Raw genomic sequence first — 6435 nt, forward strand, 5'->3', positions numbered from 1 at the left:
TGACACAACATAGAAAACTAAAGAATAAAAACGAACCCCACTAAAAACTAGGGGTGATCTCAGGTGCTCCGGAAGGTTTAAGCAGATCCAGCACCACATGTGGCACCCGTCGAGAAAATACTCCTACAATAAAAAGTTGTAAACTGTTAAACCCAAGTGCTAATTTTAATAGGCTTTTTATTTAAGGAAACCTCAATATTTGACAACATATTACAGAAAAAAACATTGATCGTTGTTCTCAAATGATCATGACCTTCTTTTTCCGACGTAGTCGGCATAGTTTCGGTTTGTGCCCTTTGAACTTAAGGAAGATTAACTATGGCAACAGAATACGCATGCTCGAAAATCCTTTCTGTGATTTGACAAAATGCTGTCATGGTGGGTGATTTGGTTGTGTTTGAAAAAACGTCTCGTTAATTATATCGTGATGGAAAGCAAGTGAAAAACTATAAATATTTGAACTAGATCTTACAAAGATTTTTATTTTTATTAAAATAATTGTTTCTCCAATATCTCTTTGCATCCGTGACAGCTGTTTATTCGGGACATTTATATAATTTTTAATGTAAACTTTGTTGTACGAACGTACATGACTTTTAGAACGCACCTACGCATGTGAGATTTCCGCGGGGTTTTAATGAATGTAAACAGAAAGATACGAGGACCGAGAATACTAAACACAAACGGAGAAAACGTTATTTAAATGGTATCTTTGTGCTTCTGAAGGTTATCGAAATGATAGTTTTAAACATATACTCAAATTTAAATACGTCGGATATCTTTTTTAAAGATAGTTCTTGTTCAGATTGTCTTTGTTCAAATTACGTTGTTACAAGTTTATTTTCAAAGGTTAATGATTGTGAAAATTGTTTGCGTCTCGCAATGTTAGATGAATTAAAAAATTTGCTCATCATGGGTACTTTTACTGAAGGAAACAAATATATAAATCTGATTTACTATGGCGGGAGAGAGGTGCCAATTTCAATTAAACTATCCGGTACTAATGTCAGATGAATCTAAAGGCATTCAACCATGCTGGTTATCTTCTTGTTGTTTTTTTTTTTTTATTTTCTCCTGCTTTTGTTTTACGAAAACATTCAGCTTAATAATAAAAATCAGTTTAAAAACGGCAATAGGAGTCTAACACTGTTCAATAGTCAACGAAACGGATAAATAATTAGAAATATACTAGTTGTATCATTTTACATTCATATAAATATCGAAGGCAGTTAATGTTTTTTTTCACAATGGTCATATCGTCTCAAAATTTACTCTTTTTTTTTCTATTATCATTTTTATTTTTAACATTTAGATATGTATATACAAGGCAGTGGATGGTCATCTCTACTTTAATAGTTTAAAATTTCATAACTTTATTATCTAAACATGGGATAAATAAACCAAAGGCTATGAACGGAGATCTGCACAAATGCAAAATTGTCTTGTAATTTACTTAACTCATCATCTTAACATTCAGATACCCATTGAAGGCAGTGCATGGTCAATCATAAAACAATCATTTCAATAAATTAATTAATTTCATAACCATGGATCCCTTCATTTTTATAGCTATATTGATGAGGGAAGGGGTGTTCAATTTTCAATTAACTATCCAGTATAAAAGTCATATAAATTAAAAACCCATTCCCCCGTGATGGTTATTTTTAGTTGTTTGTTATTCCTTTTTTTTTTTGTTTCTTCTTTTTTAATTTACTTATTTTATTATCTAAACATTAAGATATGTACCAAAGGCAGTGAATGGTTATCTTCAAAAAATTGATTCGGTGTTTAATGGTACATGTTAGCGGCAATAAGTGAATTATGCATTAAGCTTATATCCATGCAACAAATTATTTAAGAGGTATTAAGTTACTGCCTGACATTTTTAGACATTGAGCGTATTTCCTAAAATCTGATGAAGATTATCCAGCCTATTGCCAAACATTATTTTAGGTAATGAGTTTTAATTTAAGTTCGTAACCCGGATTTGTTTTTTTTTTTCTATCGATTTATGAGTTTCGAACAGTGGTATAGTACTATTGCCTTTATTTAAACTTGCGAATTTGTCTTTTATATTCCAAATACATGTACAAAATTTAGAAAAAATATTTTCGAAAATTTAATACACATTCCTTTAAATGATATCAAATGTTCATATTTAAAGCAGAACTTACTTGAAAGTTATGTAAAGAAAATAAATTATCTCCTCCCTAATCGATCCAGTTAGAGCTGATCACAAAATGGATAACTGTAGATATGAATCTTTGCTGGTCAAAATATATTTCTATCGGTTTTATTGAATATATAAATTTTCTAAAATACCATCTAGTTCTGGATTATGAGCCTTTGAGCGATTAAAATTTCTTGAATTTTTGCGAAATAGAAATTTGAATAAGGGCAACAATTTTGTTGCACCAGAAACAAAAACGTTTTTTTTTTCCAAAGTGTTATACGGAAGAGGACTGGTTGATTAAATGCATTTCTGATCAAAATAAGATGGGCACTATATTGTCTTCTTGGGTACCAAGATCACATTTTAAAGTTTAATTTTATAAGAGCTCTCATGTTAAAAGCGCTTGGAACATGACTGCTAATTTAATTGATGCTTTCTCAATATATTCATAAACCGCAAAATGACAAAAGTCGTTCATTTCAAGCTTTGTTTATACCCGGATCAATGCTTATGTTGCCATAATCACGGGAAGCCAATACATCCCAAATCACAGAGTACTACTGAGTGGTCAAACGGAAATATGCAGGACATGCTTACGGCACGGATGAGGGACAGTTCATTACTTTAGGGGTCAGCTGGAATCAAATAAGTCCATAAACAAAAGAATTCTGCTCAATATATATATATATAAATATCGAAAGTAGTGAATATTTTTTTTCTTCATATCGGCATCATCGTCTCGAATTTTACTAATTTAATTCTGTAAACATTTAGATATATAAATTTATATCATTTAAATTAGCTAGATAAAAATAATATTCATCAGAAAATTTCACTCTCAGCATTAATACCCTAAAGTACAATCTTAAAAACAATTGCAATGATGTTAATAGCAGAAAATACTGAATTGCTTATTACTATTTACATATTTATCAAATTATTCTTATATATTTTTGATTACATAATAGCAATGAGCAATTTTAATATCTATTGTAAATTAAAACAAAATACGACCAAACATTGAGTTGCATCTTATATTTAAAATATAAAATCTTTGAAACAAGGAAAGTCAAAATACAAATTTGAATTACCTGTTAGCATATATCTCCCTTCGGCGTCAGTCACTCTGCTGTTTTTAAATAGTTATAATTGACATTCCGTAGTCTCAAATTAGTGTGGCATTAAAAGAATATCATGTAAATAATGTATGCATGGTTAAAAGGTCAAAATAAATTAATGATTCAATCGAACCAATCTCCTTCAAAATTGGACATGACAGACTTCGACCTGGCAGACATTCATATTTTGTGAACACTATTCGCATAAAAATTAAGAACATATAAAGTTTAATTCAGCTGTTGAAAATATTTGAAAGGTCTCGATTATCACCTATAATTTCATAATTCGAACTCTCAGAAGGTTTTTAATAAACAAACGTTAGTACAGATGTATATGTTAATTAGAAAAGTAAGTTAAAACAGTTTCACGATCTTTTTTTAAAGTGTCCTGTACCAAGTGAGGATTAGGATGTTGTTTTCAGATAGTTCGTTTAATTGTATATTGGCGTTTGTTTTTGTTGCACCTTTAGTGGTACTTTTGTTCCTTTGTTTGGTAGTGTTGTTACTTTGTTACATAGCTGTTTCATGTGTTTTTTTGGTTTAAGTGTGTACCCCGGATTTGTTTTCTTTCAATCGAATGCTGAATAGCGGTGTACTAGGATTGCCTTTATTTATAGGCGATAAACCACTCGTGAAGGTTGAACTGGTTTACAGGGACTATATGAGGCGCATGCCGACAGGAGCATTTTTCATGTAATATGGGACCTATTTCAAAACTCAACCCCTTGGCTTAACAACTTTTCAAACCAACCAGATCTGCACATTTAGAATGAAAACTCATCACTACAACGGTTGCCTTGCTTGAGAAACATGTATGGTGGTTATCTATGGTTGTCGTATATAGTTAAAGTGCTTTCGCAATATTTAGTTCTTCCTGGCTCCATGTTTAGTTCTAGTTGGCTTGTTGTGCTGATTTGTCTACATATGCACAGTTTAATCAAGGTGTTTGATTGAGTTTCCTTCTAGATATTTAGTTCAAGTTATTGTATTCTTTATATTCCGTTTCTATTTTTGTATGTTGTTTTGTTTTGTTTTGATTTTCAGTTCTTGTTGTCATTTGTTGTTTAGTTCCTACCAGATTTTCAATTCTCGCTGTCACGGGCTGTTTGTTTTCTCCCGGATTTCAGTTCTAGTTATCGTTTGACGTTTGGTTCCTTTCAGATTTTGAGTTCTCGTAGTTGTGTATTGTTTAGTTCTTTTCATGTCTCAAGTTCTTAGACTAGTTGGTGTGTTTAGTTCCTTGTTTGGTCCTTCAAGAATTGCAGTGCTCGTTTTCGTATGCTGTTTGGTTCCTTCAAGATTTAATTAATAGTTACTGTGTTTGTGTTGTTTAGATCCTTTAATGTTTTAAGTTCTGTTGGTTGTGTATTGTTTGATTCCTCCCATATTGTACGTGCACTTTGTTTTGGTGTTTAGTTCCTTCCAGATTTTAAGTTCGAGGTGTTGTTTGTTGCTTGGTTACTCCCATATTATCAGTTCTCGTATGTTGTTTAATTTCCTCCAACGTTTTATGTTCTTGTTGTTCAGTGTTTTTGTGTGCCTCTCTGAACAAAGTAAAATCACAAAAATACTGAACTTAGAGGAAAATCAATTCGGAAAGTCCATAATCACATGGCAAAATCAAATAACAAAACGCATCAAAAACGAATGGACAAGAACTGTCATATTCCTGACTTGCTACAGGCATTTTCAAATGTAGAAAATGGTGGATTAAACCTGGTTTTATAGCGCTAACCCTCTCACTTTGATGACAGTCTCATCAAATTCCGTTATATTTACATTGATGCGTTAACTAAACAGACACAATAAATAAAATAGTCAAAATATGGGTACATCAGTCATCATCGTATAACAATTTTAAAGGAACAATTTAACAGAACACAAACACAGCTATTACATTCACATTCATCGATTTGTGTGACTGACGTCAGAAAATTTTATACGTCACATATATTTGTCGTTCAATGCGATATTCCGTTCGAATTGTTGCGTCGGTTCCTTCAGATTTACAGTTCTAAATTGTAATAATCGTGTTGTTTTGTTCCTTACAGATTTTAAGTTCTAATTGTCGCTTCCTGATAGTTTCCTTCCAGATTGTCGGTTCTAGTTGTCTAATGTTCTTTTATTTTATCCAGATGTTTGATTTTATTTTTGAGTTTCAATTCTGATTATACAGTGTTATTGAATTTTTTTCTATTTTTAACTATCTCTAAATTTTAATTTCATTTATGAGGAGCTAGTCTTTATATTTGTATTTAAATATTTGTGTATTTAAAAGCTAAGGTATATTTATGGTATATGTATATTATGAATAATTCGTTCTATAGAAAAACGCAATATTTTTCGTATCCTTTTTTGACTGTCAAAAATGTCAACAAAAAGCAAGGGTAAATAGTTATAACTGACATACGACCTTGAAGCCTTACAATGATAAGTATAGCATTTTGTACATGTACGTGACCCTCTTGACAATTGATGCCATTTATATTACATAACTTTGATATTATCACTATCTGTATCAAATATATCTTGTAAGATCTATATATATAAGGTTTAATTCGATAGTAGTTAAACCATAAGGGTGTATGTCTATTCGTTTAAAGCACAATCGATTTGAAAGCACTTAAGATATTTCAATTCGTTTTGTTATATTAAGTAATATAATAATGAGAATATTACGTATTGTAAGATTTTTTTCCATTAATTTCATTCCATCTCATTACAAATTATATGATTCGCGTTTTATTTATTCTTTTCAAACTTTTAGACACAATAAAAGCAAGATAAGGGTTCATTACATAGCATTTCAATCGTAATTTAAAATGTTCAATTGACAATGAAAACTCTTAAAGATATAAATCCCTCACCACCGCGTATGTTCTATCAAAATTAGAATTTTATTGTAGAGGAGAAATAAAAAGTAACAAACGACGAACCATTTATTTAAAGTAAACTTGTGCCGAAAGACAAATTTCATTATGGTTCATCAAATAAATTCTTCCAAGGATTACTTCGGTTAAAAATCAAACTGTGTGAATGTTGTTTTTAACGAATATCACTTTGACATGACAGATGTCTGTAAATATTTGTTAACTTCAATCCATGATTGCAATCTCCTTATATACTCAGATTTTATTTCGTTTT

The sequence above is a fragment of the Mytilus galloprovincialis genome, chromosome 3, assembly GCF_965363235.1.
Source record: "Mytilus galloprovincialis chromosome 3, xbMytGall1.hap1.1, whole genome shotgun sequence".
Classification (NCBI taxonomy): domain Eukaryota; kingdom Metazoa; phylum Mollusca; class Bivalvia; order Mytilida; family Mytilidae; genus Mytilus; species Mytilus galloprovincialis.